Below are 15,328 nucleotides of genomic sequence, written 5' to 3' on the forward strand. Positions count from 1 at the left end.
GACCAGAAGCACTGCAATTTAGAGTTTGAAAATGATGAGGGCAACAAATGTATAGATGTGCTTTACACAATTGATCTATGTATTGTGATGAATTGTATGAGGCCCAATAAAAAAAAAAAAAGAAGCAAAAAAAAAATGTAACACTGGTAGCTGACTATATTTTTCAAAATAAATGTCAAATGTCGGGCAGATTTGAAGAGGTCTTTCTCCAGCCCAGCATAGTAGTAGGTGTTACATCTTAAATACCGGTCTGCCTCGTCATTGTTTTTCTTTACCTGATCAGGCTCATGAGTAAATTATTAGATATTCAGCATATCCAGTTCATTAGGCTGAAGGGCATTAGAAGGTCACTTCTTTGGGGATGTCAAACATTGGGCAGTTGGAAAGCATGCACATAGATGTCTTATGAGTAATTGGAATTCAAATATAGCTGATAGCATGTAGAGATTGGTTTTATCAGGGTTTGTGGATACTTTGAGATAGTTGTGTTTACTCTGTTCCAATGTCTTGGTGTGCTGCTATTTCCCAAGGAGGCATCATCTCTTCTGGTGCTTGCCTACTGTGAAATAATACCTTCTGACCTTTAAAAGGAGCTCTGGTGGTGCAGTGGTTACACACAGTTTCTGAAATTCACGGGGCCATGTCCTATAAGGACACTGTGAGTTGGCATTGACTTAATGGCAGAGGTTTTTTTTGTTATGGTTTTGGTACATTAAAAAAATATTATATGATCATTAACCACTGAAGTCGGTAACATATATTCAAGGAATGCCAGAGGAAGATGTTGATTTTAATTTTGATCAAATCGGTTAACTTGAGGAACTTAAATGTCCTCATCTGTAAGTAGAAATGATAATAACACTCGTAGAATTGTTGTAAGGATGACATGAGATTGTATGAATAGTCCCCTAGCATAGCATCTGGTTCCTGATGTCACTCAATAAATGTGAGCTGAAGCTGGTGAAGTAGAGAAGCTATGTGTTGGATCTGCTTCCTTACTATTTTTAATTTAATTTTTATTTATTCCACCTAGCTCTCCCCTTGGAAGTTCAAGAAGGCAGGAAAGTATCACCTGAGTGTTTTTGTTTGTTTGTTTAACTGTCTATGGCTCCAAATGCTTGCCTGGGAGTCACTCCATATGTTGTTCACCTTGAGAAGCTGAGTTTGCAGTATCCAGTTTCCCTAGTTACTCTTTGCCATGCTAATGCTGCGAGCATATTCAAACATCATTCTTTCTCATTCTAAGTAGGTCTTGGGTTTAATTACAGCTTATGAGGAATGAGTGGAATGTTTGAGCATACTGGAGCCTGGAAAGACTGATATGGTCAGAACAGTTAAAGGCATTTCATTCCTTTGAATGCGGGGGGCGGGGGGGGGTCTTGACTCAGCTCCTCTGTGATTCATGAAAGATGAAGTGTGGCTGAGGTCAAAGGAAGGGCCACACCCTGTGCTCACTCATGGCAATCTGACTTGTGTCAAAGTCCCCAGTGCTCACAGATGCTCAGAGGACTGAAAGAGCATAAGTGAAGTCCCTGGAGGAAGAGTTAGCAAGAAGCTCACTTCTCCAAGTCACGTGAGGAGGGATAAGATTGTGTGAGTTGCTCGGCAGCCTTTTTCTCTTGCTTCTTCATTATGTATGCCTGTGCTTAGCAGGGATGCCTCTGCCCTAGAGGACAACCACAACATGGTGGACAAACTGCACTTTGCAGGTAATTAAGCAGAAATTGGTGTAAATTAATATCTAGCTTCTTCTGAAGAAAATAAAAGTTAATGGAAAATATGGAAACAATTAGAGAAAAATAATTATAAATGAATGATAATTTAAAGGAATTGTAAATTTATGAAATTAGTGGCTAGGCATTTCAGTAAGAAAAATGTACTTATAAATTAGAGCAAGTAAAATTTTAAATGCATTCATTAATTTATTCAAATTTTCATTCTCTGGGTCTCCTGTGTGTGCCAGCCACAGAAGACGAAATGGTGGGAGACATACAGTCTTTACAAGGTCTCACGAGGCAACTAGACTGGTGTGGAGGGCAGATCTTAGCCCAAGGATCACAACACAGGGGGAGGATAAGGTGACAGACGCGAGCCTAACGAGTTTAAAATGCTAAAAAATCTGGAAGAGAAAGTTAATATGGTGTGAGGAAAAGTTCAGGGGGTCTTCCCCAAGAAGATGGTACAAGAACTAGGTTTTAAGAGGGACAAATAATGGTTGTACAACATGAAGCATGTAGTCAATGGCACTGAATTATACAGGTGGAAGTTGCTGAATCGGAGAATGCTTTGTTGCATGTATTTTTTATCAAAATTGAACAAAATTGCGTGACTAACAATGAGTACAAGGAAAAGGAAAGTGTTCTAAAATTGATTATGATAAAGATGGTGCAACTCTTCTTGATAATGTTGAACTATTGAATTATACTCGTATGACATGTGGATGAACGGCTGATAAAACTGTGAAAACAACAAAACGGTTAGGCCTTGAAAGAGTAGTGCCAGACAGGCAGCTGAGAAAAGGAAAGGAGGGATTCCTGGTTGTAGAGCAAAGCTTGGCACATGCCCAGGGACGTCAACCACTGCATTGAAGGGATTACAGCGTAAGTAAAGCAGAGGCTGTGATCGGAGAAAGTAAAGGAGATGGAGTTGAACAGAGAAGTAGCTTGTTGGTTGGTGTGAAACTGTCCTTATAACTGTCTTTGGGCAAAGATAGCATTCTTTGAGGGTACAAGTGGCCCCCAGGAACTTCCTCCAAATTAGCATAAGGCATAACACCTGACAAGACTTGATGGGATCAACAGTAAAACCAAATTATCTAAAACTCCAAAGCCCCAGTTCATTCTTAGGAAAACATGTTTGACAAGCTCACACTGCTCTAGCCATTTTCCTTCCTTAGGGTTCTAATTAACATTGCTCCTTCACTTTCATGGTTAGGGGAGCGCTCAGTTGCCGATTAAAATCAGGGGACGTCATCTGTCTTCGATGACCTTTGAGGATGACTTTACTTGGCAGCTGAAGCTACTGCTGTTGGTGGCTGCTTCCGACTCCGGTGGTCTGAGACCGGTGGTCATAGTGGCAGTTCAGCACCCAGGGTAACGCAGCGTTTGTGAGTGAGGCAGCTGGAGGGACCATCTCATCTTCTTTTGCTTCAGACCAGAGCACGGCTGCAGGGCTGGCAAGGTTTTAGAATGATTGGAAAAATGTGAGGCTCCTGGTAGAAATGGCTCAGAGGCATACTGCGCATTCGAGTGTGAAATCCTGATTGAAATGAAAAGGATCCTGGCAGACGGGGTCCAGATACAGGCGCACAGAGATAACTGAGACACTGACTGGTTTGTGGGCCTTACCAGGAGTAGCTGAGATAGTATGTTAGGGTTGTTCCGAACATCTGCTATGACCATTCCCTCAGAGTGGTGTGCAGTAGCTAGATCAGGGAAGGCTAAAAAGAATAATAAGCACCATTCCCCAGAATGTGAGTTTTAGGAGCCCTCACACTACAAAAATTCCCAATGTTTCCAAATTTATTTTCACTTTTGTCCAGATTCTCACAGTTTTCCAAAGCCACCTATTGGAAATGTTTAACATAAAATGCCATTTTTTATGTAATTAAAGTTGCTTGTATATGAGGGTCAGTGAAAATGTATTGCTACTAGAGTTCTAGTTCATACATCATGGGATTTTCCCAAACAAAACATACTTAGACATGTCTCTGTGCTCAGTGGGTAACTACAGACAAGTTCTCTCAGGAATATGCTTGTGTTATTCTCCCTATCCAAAATGGTCCCTTTGAGGAGATCTTCTGGGTTAGTTAAAGTCAACGCAGCGAGATCTGCTTAGATGGTATTGTTGACTTTATTATTATAATTATTATTATTCTAAAGGGGTCATCTTTATAGATTTCCTTGTGGACACAGGGTGATCCCTGGGGCTTCATAAGATGAATTTACTAGAAAATTAAAACTTTCTTGGGTGAAAATATGAAAGCAAGTTGCCTTGGAGAGTTTCCCCCTCATGACAATGCACACCATCATCTCTCCAGGGCAGCAAGGGCTGATGTACGAGCATTTCATTTGGAAAACTTGGCCTTTCCAACCTACGGTCTTGCTTGACCATTTCAGATTTCTTTTTGCTCTCCAAATTCAATGGATGTTTAAAGGTAATGCACATTAAATCCCCTGAGGACGTTAAAACTGCTGTTTTGATGTGTGGTTTAAATCAGAGTACATTACTTTCCAGGGAAGAGTTTCAGAGATGGAAATATTGCTTCAGGAAGGGATGGGCCTAGATGCAGGGTGTGTCAAGGGAAGCAATCGTTCCACATTTTGAAATTTCTGTTGAATAAATGTCTCCGAGGCTTTGTAGCAGTACCTTCTGATTCACCCTGGCCTATGCGCACATGTGTGTGTACATAGTCACATGTATATGTACACATACATATATGTATATCCATGTATACATATTCATTTATATATATGGATATTACACATATACACTTCTATAAAGTGAGAGTGCCTACAAATATAATGCTAGTGACTGGTGGATATATGTACAAGACATGAGTGTATGTCATGCTATGTTTATGTGATAGTTGGGTTTTGTATCATCTTGGTTGGCCAAGGATTCTCCCATGATGTGATCAAACATAATGCAATTAATTCTATGATGGGATCTTCTGTGAGCAGCCAACCAGTTGTATGAAGATTAGAGTGAAGTAAAAATCCTTAATCAGCTGTCAACCTTGATACAATTGAAAGGGAAGTTTTCTTGGCAGTGTGGCATTCCCTCCTCCTCTTCTTGGTAAGTGTGGATTCTGTGTACAGCACACGGACCTCCAGTTCCTTAGGCTTGAACCAATGGCCTGCCATATTGTCCCACACCCATGGATCCACTTGCTTCTGCAGCCACCACCTGACTTGCTACCCCTGGGCTTGCCTCCGCTGCCTTGTGACTTCCTGCTTCTTGGTTTCTCACCTCCAGTAGTTACATGAGTTAGGAAAACAACCTTGTGTCTACTGAACCGTGGTCTTGAACCAGACTGGATTTCACCATTTCTACAATGGTGTGAGCCACTTTTGTGATATCAAATTGTTTCTATGTAGGCACCACTGATTTTGCTTCTCTAGCGAACCCCACCCAATACAGCTTTTTGTGTTTTTTAAATATTAGCAAACTTACAAATAAACAAGAAAGTTGAAGAAAAAATCTCGTATCAATTTGAGGCATTTTGAGATGTTTATAAAAAATAAATTTACAAAGTAAACACACTATTTGAGAACTTGCAAGGTCTTAGAGACCATCTGTTTCAGTCCCTCCATGTCTAGCAAACTTGGAGTACAGTCCAGCCTGACTTCAAGTTTGATTATAACCTTGGCTCTATCCACTTTCTTTCTGGGTTTTGATTTTTTCATCTAAAACCAGCAGACCTTGCTTAATCGTTATTCTAATTCATGGAAATCTATGTGTAAGACTAGAACTGTACTCCATAGGGGTTGCAGGTGATGTTTGCAAGTAGATCAGTAAGCTTCAGTTTCAAGGGCCCCTTTGGGTGGAATTAAACCTCCCACTTTTTAAATAGTCATCAGGAGACTTGACCATTTATATCACCTAAAGAAGAAAGGGTTAAATTATTTTGAGAATCCCTTCAAACTTTCCTCTTTTGTCATTTTAATGCAAGCCTGACAGTTTACAATATCTAAATTTCGGTTCTGTGTAGAGGATTAGTTCAAGAGAACAGCCCTATGTGAATGATATGATACTAAAGTATAGCATTCACAAAGTTCTTATTAAAATTAAGGAACAATGTTGCCTTAATTGGTAAATGCTCAAGGAAAGAGGTTCCTTTACACTGTAAAATCAGATACAGTAAAAAAAAAAAGGTAAAAAGAAAGAAATTGTAGGAAGTTCATAGTGAGTAGCTGGGTTCGATTACTCCTGGCCTTGCTCACACAGAACTCAAAGATAATAGTCACAATGAAGGGGCAGCGGAATTAATTATTATGGAAGTCAAGAGGTCACCACAAGCCAAGACCAGAAAGCATTACGGTTACAGTCATTTGTTCTCGGCAATATCCCTCCTCAGCCAGCAGCCACGTCTCTCTAGTCGTCTGCCTCTAAGCCACATGCCCCTGGGCCTCTGCCTCTGTGGGCCAGGAAGCCAAGCAACACGGAATCATAGTCTCAGTGCTGGACCTCTGTCCTGTCTCATGGTCTCTTTGCCTTGGCCTCGGGTGCCTCTGGTGTGGGTTTCTGCCACAAGGAGAGATCTAGAACTTGTTGCACTGGGGGCTCTTCTTCCAATGGCTTTGGGTTTTCTTTGTCCGCATGTCCAGAAAGTTCATTGCTATAGCCAGGGGAGTGGCAACTAAAGTGGACCCATCTCCTCTATGAATGCTGTAACACACCCATTGGCATGGTTCCACCTGATCATTTGGTGAGTGTTCCAGGGACATGGATACAAGAGATGTAATGAACGTTCATTCCACCACAGAGGCTTAGAACAAGTCATTGAACTTCTTTTTCCTCAGTTTCTTTGCTTGTAAAATGGGGATAATAGTACCAACATTATAGAGCTGCTGCAAGATTAAATTATTAAAATTTATAAGGTATATGAACATTGGTGGAATTCCTGCTATTATATTTACTATTTTTAAAGAATGTCAAGAAATATTTTCTATGTGAATAAAGGAGGTCCTATTTTAGAGGGACAGTGAGTTCAGAATTCTCATAAAGAGTTCAAAACTACACTTAAAACTGACTCAAAAAGTAAACCTACTTTTTAATAGTACTGTCCTGTATGCTAGTACACTGTAGTGATTGTATTTCAAAAAATTTTAAACTCAATTTCAAACCAAGTAACTTTGAAGGTATCACCAGTTTTTTTCCATATCATATCTTCTTCTTGTAGTGTTATTGAAATGCATTCATTTTATTAATAATGAGAACTCATTTCATTAAGCAATGCCAGTTCTTAGATTTAACTCTCTTTTCTGTCTAGTAAACCAGCCTGTTGCTGCATTATGGACACCAAGAAGACATAAAGCTCATGAGGTAGAAACAAAAGGCTTTCTTTTATTGCTCTGTAAACAACAAAAGAACGTGAACATCGGCACGTGTGTTCAAGTATACATGTGTGTTCAATGTGATGAATGGTCAGGTAGGTGCTCTGTACAAGGTGTGCTTTAATTACAGCCAAGGAAACACAAACTAGTTTATAACAAACACTAAACAAGCCCGCTCGCTCCTAGAATGCAAAACTCACTGCCATCAAGTTGATTCCAACTCAGCAAGCCTAAAGGAAAGGGCCTGCCTGCCTCTGGTTTCCACGACTGGAACTCTCTCGGAGCAGGAAGCCTTTTCTGTTTCCCACAGAGAGGCGAGTGGGTTCAAGGTTAGCAGCCCCGCTCCTCACTTCTCTGCCTGGGCTCTGGAAAGAGACGTTTCTTCAACCTCTCCAGGCTGCTCACTGGCAGTACAACCTTGAGAATGGGCCTGGTAAGGAATATTTAGAGTGTTCCATGCTTGGCACACCCAGCAAGACCATGCTGGTCCCAGGATTCATTAAAGTTTGCCTTTTCCAACACAGGGTCCCAGCAACAGTATGGAAAAACAAACCTGAAGTGAAAACTTGTTTTATCAGTAGATTACTATGTATTCTATATAAGTTCATCATCTAGAACACCTAGTATTCTAGATGAATGTCTAATCCAGATAGCTTCATAAGGTCTCCTGGAGGGCTTGCCTCTGACCAGTACTAAAATTGGGTTTTTGGGGTATATACCCGGTACCTTGCAAAGGAATCCACTTTTCCTTAAGAAATTGCTCCACTGCAAAGACTCACATCTTCAGTGTTTCCAGACTAACTTCTAACTGTCCTTTCAGACTGCCCCCATGCCTTGTTTGGGCTCCTTTCGTCTCCCCATTTACCCCTGACCAAGACCTATCTGTGCTGTGAACATGGCCCTTGAGCTTTTCGCTCTTGTAAGACAAATGAAAGTATGTCTGGGGAGCAAATAAAAATGAAAATTTGTTAATATGTAAAAGGGTGACCTTGTGAAGAAGAAAAAACAGTTTTTATTTTAAGAGAGGTCTTTTGTAGACATGCTGATTTAGCCAAGGAATAACCTGAACTGTGGGAGTTTGGCATGCCATGAACATGCTGCTCTCTATGTTTCCTGTGTGTATGGTCAGTCCTCGGTCGAAGGAGTAAGTTGTATATGAAATATCAAGTTTGTATTCTCTGAAGGGGAAATAAGAAAAAATTCTGATAAAGATTTAGGTGCCATTTTCTTTCCACTCCCTATTGTCCCAAGGTTTATGAGATGTAGTCTTTGATCTTAGGAAAGTGAAAGAGTCGTCATGGCTGACTTATTATAATTGTTCTTAATCAGAGCTTTCTTACCTTCTAATAAGCACATCCTTACCCCAGCCATACTTTTTAATGGAGATGCTGCCAAGGGAGGTCATTTTGAGATGTGAAAAATGAAACTCCAGTTAGGTTGGGAAGCAGCTATACTGTGACCTAGCACTTCTACTGTCACCTGCATTTTGGATCTGCAACATTTTCCTAACTATGCTTTTAAGACCCAAGTGATTTGCAAAAAAATGACTGTGTTCATAAAAATGGGAAACTGTAAACCAGCATAAATATCAGTTTTTATGTTAATATTCACATTCATCCAGAAGAGAGACTGAACTGTTTAGTAATGTGATTCAATATTTGGGGTCAAATATTTTGGTAGCATTTACAGATCAATAAAATAGACACATTCCATCTTAAATGATCAAAAATAGCTTAGTTCCCCAATGTGAGGCAAACCTACATTTTCTAGCAGGGAATGTTCCCTGCAGAATTGTTAATTGCATGGATGCTATAATAGTATTACATTCTAACTACAACCGTATTAGATTTTCAAGCATCTCAAAGGGTATAAACTAGCTATTAAAATTCATTCCAGTTGGCAATTTGGTCTGCAGAGCCTAAACCCAGAAAAGCACACATCTAATATTTATGTGATTTCCATTTTAACACAACTCTTTGAATTACTTGTAATACTGAAGCTTTTGTAACTTGCTTCTTTTCTTATCCCTTTTGCATGAGCTCTCACTCTATTAAACTTTAAGGGTGAGATTACTTCTATTAAAGAACTGCTTTTACCTCCTGTGATTTCACCTGGTAAGGATGCATGTGTTTAAGGTATGTTGGTTCGTGTGATGTGTGATTGCCACTGTTCATTGAAATGAACGGAGAGAAGTAGTGAGCAGCTGTGTGTACTCAAAAGATAGAAATCGAGTGCTTATCTATTTTTCCTATTGACAGCTGCTCCCTCGAAGTGAGGGGGGTACAACCTTGTCTCATATATTTTGGACATGTCATCAGGAAGGCCCGGTCTCCGGAGAAGGACATCATGCTTGGTAAAATAGAGGATCAACAAGAATTCAGAAGGCCCTACTAAGATGGATGGACACAGTGGTTGTGATCATGGGCGCAAAATAACAACAATCATGAGGATGACACTGGACTAGACAATATTTTAATCTGTGATCCATAGAATTGCTGGTGAGTCAGAACTGACTGGATAACACCTACGGACAATAACAACCAAACGATAAACCTAGTAGTAATCAGGGAGTTGATTTACATATTTCTAATTAAATTGATATCTCTACCTTTTCTGCTCTCTCTCTCTTGATTTTCCTAGGTGTGATGTACTCCTTCCTCCTTTGTCTAGTCACCATGTCCTCACTCACTTACCGGTGTGCATGCTGACCGAAAGAAGACTGCGCAAGCTGCAGTTTCTCCCTCTTCTCCAACACCCGACTCAGTGTCTGAGCTAGTATTTGACGGACTTGTTTAATTTTATACTTGAGGGTTTTGTTCCTAATATGACCTTGACATGTTGGTCCAAGTCTATTAGATTTAGTTGGACCCAGTTGAAAAACATTGATTGATCACTTTTGTGTTTATTAGATGTCTTGGTTTTGACTCATACTGCTTCTATGTACAACAGAACACTGCTTGTTCCTGCCCCAGCCTCATGGTGTTGCTGGGTTTGAGTCCATTGTGAATCACTTACTAACACTAGTAAGTGTTGTAGGGACTAGAAAACTGTGTTCCAGTCTCTGTGTCTCAAATATGCTACAAGTGTTAAGGGGGGGTCGTTAAATCCCCTATCATCAAGTCAATTCAGACTCATCGTGACCCTAAAAGACAGAATGGAAGGGATCCTGTGGGTTTTGAAGATTGCAAATCTCTGTAGGATTAAAAAGCCTCATCTTTCTCCTAGTACTAATGGGGGTCTATGAATAGATATAAAACATGCCAACTACAAAGTTTTAAACAAAATGAATACATTTGAAGGTTTATACCAAATTTATACAAGATGGAAAATATCTGTGGATGAGTTGAGATAGGGCTTATAAAATGTGGTGAGATCAAATGGGATCAATTACTATTCTAGGGAAGAGTGAACTAGAAAAAGGTTTTGAGCAAGGGAGCAATATGGTATGTTTTGTTAGGTGCCATCAAGTGGTGACCAACTCATATTGTGCACAGCAGAATGAAACACTGCCCAGTCCTGCACCATCCGTATAATGGTTCCTATGCTTATAGGCACCCATTCTTGCAGGCAGCGTGTCACTCTTTCTCCACAAGGGTCTTTCCCTTTTTTTCTGCCCCTCTTCTTTCCAAGCGTGATGTCTTTCTACAGTATGTCCAAAGGATGTAAGATGAAGTCTGCCATCCTTGCTTTTAAGAAGCACTCCGGCTGCATTTCTTCCAAGAGAGATTGGTTTGTCCTTTTCCGTCAATGGTATTTCAAATATTATTCCCAGCACCACAATTCAAATGCATTAATTCTTCTTGTGTCTTCCTTAGTCAGTGTTCAACTTTCACGTACATATGAGGTGATTGAAAATACAGTGGTTAGGCATATCTCAGTCCTCAAAATAACATCCTTGTAGTATATTTTGATATACCAAGTGACGTTTCCATGAAAATTGATGATGGTTCCAAGCAATAGAAATTCTTAAAAACTTAACCCTTTTCTCCATTTATCATGTTGTTATCGATTGGTCCAGTTCTGAGGGTTTGGGTCATGTTTACATTGAGTTGTCATCCAGAATGGAGGTTACCATCCTTGATCCTCTTCTTCAAGGCCTTCAAATCCTCCTCAAAATTTCAGCAAGAAAGGTTGTGTCATCAGGATATCCCAGTATATGCTGTTCTCCAATTCTGATATCACATTCTTCATATAAGCCAGCTTCTCTGATGATTTGCTCATCATACAGATTGAACAAGTATGGTGAAAGGATACAACCCCTTAGCATACTATTACTGATTTTAAACTATACAAAGTTCCCCTGTTCTGTCTGCACACCTGGTAGGAAGATTCATTAGGATGTGGTGTAAGAATAGATTTAGGAAAGGATGAATTAAAGTGACATGCTATTAGAAGACAAGGGAGTAGGTAGGAAGCTATTATGATAGTGTACGTGAGATGCAATAAAATCCTAAACTTGGCATTGGCAATAGGGATGCTTACAAAGGAATACTTTTGGAAGGTGTCATGGAAGCAGAATTAGATGAATCTGACAAATAAGAGTAGTTGAAATATTCTACAATTTTTGAGCTTGCCTAACTGGGGAAACTGGTGACACTAACAGAAGTAATGAAGGCAGAATGATTGTGGATGATATTGGATGTTGACATTCATAGGGGTTTGGGGCTGCTACAGCACCTTCTGCATCTAGTGAAGAAGGGGAGCGGGGGGAGGTTGTAACAAGGACAGGTATAACTATCAACAAGATTACCAGTAGTCCAGTGGGGGGTGGGATTCAAATATCTGCCCTAATGACCATTTTAAGTATTAAAAAGAGATACACAGAAAGTTTCTATTTCATAGAGTTAATATTTAAATAAGAACATGAGATGATGTTAAAACTAGATGATGTTAAGAGAGTTTTAAATTTAAAATATGAGTGAAAATATTAAATATTATGTGGCAAATACAATAAAACTGTTATTTAAGGTATTTCCATATTGTTTCTTGAATGGCAACCTCACTTGCAATATTCTTTGGTTTCATCTGAGCGTCATCAGCTTTGTGACTTTTCCTCGCTCATCTTTCCACTGGAGGAGTAGGATCCCATGCCTCTAGAGGTCGTCTGATTAGCCAATAGTCATCATATTAGCTACATTAGAAGCAGGCGACTTCTCATCTCTGAATATAGTATGTTCATATTTCAGAAAACCCTTTCAGCTTTTGCTGAACTTAGAGAAATTGTTCAGACCATGTCTTTAGCTCTTTGAATACATCCAGGAATTTCATATCTCATGAGAGTTTGATTGTCACTTTTGCTCTTTATGATCTATGTTTGTGTACTGAAGTAACAAACACAAAGGAACGAAAGTGTAGTATTTCGTCAGAAGTATAATGAATTTTGAAATGATTAAGTATTACAATCATAGTTCCATCTATTTTTCTTTAAACTATTAGTCAAATGAACATTACTACAGGTGCAGAGAATACAATGCGGTGCAGACAAATGTTACAAGAATAAGGAATATGATGTATTTTTTGTGATTTCCACATTGAGTGGCTGCCCAGCTGCCAACTTTAGGGAGAATCCTGATTACAAGTGCCATTTTAACAAGCGGTTGGCTAACCACCACAAAAGGTTAGGTATTAGTTCTACAGAACTGTTGCAAACTGGCTGAGTCCCACCACTGCAATTGTCTGATAGAGACTTCCGTTAGTTGCCAGCTTTATGAACCTACTTGGTTTTCATTTTTCTCATCACCACAATAAAGAACTATACTCACTGCTGTTGAGTTGATTGCAACTTATTTAAAATTATATAGGGTTTCTAGAATATAAATCTTTACAGGATCAAAGTGTCTCATCTTTTACCCACAGAGTGACTGATAGGTTTGAACGGCTGACTCTGGTCGTTAACAGCCCAACATATACCACAAGGGCTAGCTTAATAAAGGACTGAGTTTCTTTTTTAGGACTGAGTTTCTTAAGAACTAGCTTAATAGTTTTACCATGCAACTCATGGTAGTGTATGAAGTAATCTAGAATCTCTTGATTCAATGGGATTTGCCCTTAATTCGGTATCCCTTTGGATCAACGTTATCTTATCATGTCACCCCCACACCCACTGCACGTTTTTATCTCTCTGATCATCAAGAGTACCCAGGCTGATGCAACTGCTCATTGGTGCTCTTCCGGCTTTTGTCCCATGGACCAGGGTGTCCTTGGTGAAGAGGCCTCTATAACATGTCTATGATCATCTTTCAATCAACCTACCTTGATCTCCACTTCTTTTTGCTTCTTTCCCGATTGAGAAATGTTAGAAAATGCCTTAAATGTTTAGGTTTAAAAACTGGGAACCACATATGAATGTCCTTGATGCTGTGAGGACTTTCTTGTTGTGGGGGCTGAGTCTGTGACCCCCTTCCCAGGCACTTCACACCACAGCCACGCGATCAACATTTGATTGGTTGGTTAATATTGGCAATGTTGTATCAGGGTTTGACCTCAAAGCAGGACTAGAAAGAAAGTAGAAATCATGCTTGATTCAACTGCCTCTTAAGAAAAAAAAAAATTGACATTCTACTTGGGATATTTTCTTATATAATTAGAAATGTAGAAATTTGATATTTATAGCTGGGGATATTTCCCTGCTGGTTTTCAGTTCATTTTGTTTCTCATTAACCTTTATAAATATTCTAGTCAGAAATATCCTTTTATTTAGGATACAGTGCTTTCTTAGTGGAAGTGTGGAAGAATCCTTTGATATTGCTCATATTTTTCTCTGCCATTCACTCTGAGATAATCATAGGGGAAGGCAGCCTGGTATTCTTGTAAAAAAATTTGGGGTCACAAAGACCTGCTTTCTAACTCCATGTCATATAGAACAAGTTATTATGCACACTTTCTTCATTTTCTTGTCTCCACCTGCATGAAGGGGTACTATCTAACATTACAGTGTCATTGAGAGGGTTAAGGGGGATAAGAGTGACATTTGTCTTATAGTCTGTATGCGTAAGGGCTCTGGAGACAGACTCCATGGACCTAAATCCTTGTTATACTGTGGTCAATATGTTTTACTTTCCTGAAATCCTTCACTTATTCATGAAATGAGGATTATAATAGCTCTTACTAAACTCCCTGAGAAGATAAATGAACAAAACTGTAAGAAATACATCGCTAACAAATATCAAATGCTCAATACACGTTAGCTATTTTGATTCGTATTAAACAGACAAGGTCATGAAGATGGTGCAGGATTGATCAGTGCTTTGTTTAGTTTTACATATTGGCCCTCATGAGTCAGAGCCAGCGTGATGGCAAGTAACAACAACAAACAGCAATTCAAAGTAAATAAAAGCTTCTCTCCTCTTTCTTCTGTTTTAGACACTCAGAATAAGAATTCTTCAAGGTCTCTTTACCATATGTTAAGCAAAGCAACTCTCTAATATGGGAGAAAATAATTCTTACATCTGTTCCATTCTTCTACAAAACTGATGATCACTTGCTGGGTTTAGCTGTTACCTTCCTTTAGATATAATTCATGGGAAGTTCCAAGGCTGAGGAAAATCTTGTTTCTTTAGGACATTTCTAAACGCATACAGGCTTCTAGTTATAGAAATTGTAAGCTTCCCTGTCTATGCCAGCCTACTTATTCCAGGTTCAAACACATTTTGAAAAACCCTCCGGGTACTATCTTTCTTTTCACTTAGCCCTTGCCTTACTTCTCTTTTTATGAGAAAATTTTCTCAGGAACTGCAAGGCATTCATTTCTCTTATGACAACTTTGAAACTGGCAGGTTTTTATAGAGCACATATTCTTTGGGTAAAAGAGCACGCTGGCTGGCAATAGAGCAGAATGCATAGTCAAATAAATAAATTGCCAACTCTGAAGTTTTCTGTGTCCTCCCTAAACTAGACGTGCTATTGATAAGTTAAGAAATAACAAAGTCATTCACGACTTTTAAGATTTCAGGATGTAGAATGATCAGAGCCCACAGCACAGCTCACAGGATCTATTCCACTTTTATTAATTCACTTGCTCAATCTTGCACTTACTCAGTACCTACTATTGGCAAGTTCTTGTGCCAGTATAAATACTAACACTAGCAATGCCAATGCTTTAAATTTGTAATACATGTAGACTTTTATAAGCCTTATGTTATTTCCACCCTCTGAGAAAAGAATATTTTATACGAATATTGGTTCTGGAGGCTGACCTCCTGATTTCTCATTTTACCACCAATATGAATTTAGAGAATTTGCCTAAAATTTCTCTGTGCTTCAGTGTCTTC

This window comes from Echinops telfairi, unplaced genomic scaffold, assembly GCF_000313985.2.
Source record: "Echinops telfairi isolate 266 unplaced genomic scaffold, ASM31398v2 ScPeMD7_1713;HRSCAF=2227, whole genome shotgun sequence".
Lineage (NCBI taxonomy): Eukaryota > Metazoa > Chordata > Mammalia > Afrosoricida > Tenrecidae > Echinops > Echinops telfairi.